Here is a 1,541-nt window from a genome sequence, read left to right on the forward strand (position 1 = left end):
AGTGAGCCAAGATGGCGCCATTGTACTCCAGCCTGGGCAACAAGAGTGAAACTCCATCTCAGGGAAAAAAAAAAAAAAAAAAAAGATGGTATCGCACACCTGTAATCCCAGCACTTTGAGAGGCTGAGGTGGGTGGATCACTTGAGGTCAGGAGTTTGAGACCAGCCTGGGCAACATGGTGAAACTTAGAACTTTAAAATTTAGTACTTTAAAACTCTATAAAAAATACAAAAGTTAACTGGGTGTGGTGGTGCATGTCTGTGGTCTCAGCTACTCAGGAGACTGAGGTGGGAGAATCACCTGAGCCTGGGAGGCAGAGTTTACAGTCAACTGCACTCTAACCTGGGTGACAGAGCCAGACCCTGTCGCAGAGAGAGGGAGAGAGAGAGAGAGAGAGAGAGAGACAGAGAGAAAGAGAAGGAGAGAGAGATGGAGTCTTGTTCTGTCGCCCAGGTTGGAGTATAGTGGCACGATCATAGCTCACTTCAAGCTTAACCTCTCCTGAGTAGCCAGGGCTACAGGTGTGTGCCACCATACCTGGCTAATTTTTGTGTGTGTGTGTATGTGTATATATATATACACACACATACACACACACACACACAAATTTTGTGTATATATATACACACAAAATAGTAGAGGCGGGGGTCTCACTATGTTGCCCAGGCTGGTCTTGAACTCCTAGGTTCAAGCGATCTGCCTGCCTTAGCCTCCCAAAGTGCTGGGATTACAGGTGTGAGCCACCTCCCCCAGCCATGTTGATGTGAGCTAAGACTGGAACTGCAGGGTTTTTCTTTTCTGTCGAGACACGATCTCATTCTGTTGCCTAGGCTAGAGTGAGGTGGTGCTATCACAGCTCACTATAGTCTCAACCTCCTGGACTCAAGCAATTCTCCTGTCTCAGCCTCCTGAATAGCGTGCCACCACACCTGGCTAATTTTTGTATGTTTTTGTAGAGATAGGGTTTCTCCATGTTGCCCTGGCTGGTCTTGAACTCCTGAGCTCAAGTGATCTTCCCACTTTGGCCTCCCAAAGTGCTGGGATTACAGGCGGGAGCCATTGTGTCTGGCAGGTTTTTTGTTTTATTTTTTGCTTAGAAGACTGTGTATGAGACCCATCAGTCCTAGGTCAGAGGAATGCTCTGGAGTGTTTATTGAATAGGTGAATATGTGAGTCATCTGACTTGTGGTCTTCTATTATCACTTTGGTGAATGGACATGAGAGTAGCTAAAAGGAGAGGCTGGAAGAGATTGTAGAATTTTGTGGAGAAAAATTCATTCTTTTCCTGAGGGAAGGCCAAAGCCTGCAGTCATGATGGAGTTGGAGAAAGGTGTGAAGGGCCAGGCCAGGAGCCCAGGGAGACGAGGCCTGAGAGAGGAGGCTGAGAGAGGAGGTGAGAGTTCCTTGCAGGCAGCCCAGCCCCTCCCAACTGCAGCAGAGGGAGGGAACCTAGAACAGGAAGAGCTTGGGCTCTCCATCTGACAGCCCGTTCAAATGCTTGCTCTTTTGGTGACAGAGCCTGTGTCACTCTGCCTCACATG

The 1,541-nt window shown here is 48.2% G+C and overlaps 1 pseudogene; it reads left to right on the forward strand.

Moving 5' to 3' along the window:
- The window catches only part of LOC105534951, a 74,967-nt pseudogene that overhangs the window by 51,403 nt on the left and 22,023 nt on the right, over nucleotides 1-1,541 (forward strand).

Source organism: Mandrillus leucophaeus, unplaced genomic scaffold (genome assembly GCF_000951045.1).
Source record: "Mandrillus leucophaeus isolate KB7577 unplaced genomic scaffold, Mleu.le_1.0 Scaffold14, whole genome shotgun sequence".
NCBI classification, from domain to species: domain Eukaryota; kingdom Metazoa; phylum Chordata; class Mammalia; order Primates; family Cercopithecidae; genus Mandrillus; species Mandrillus leucophaeus.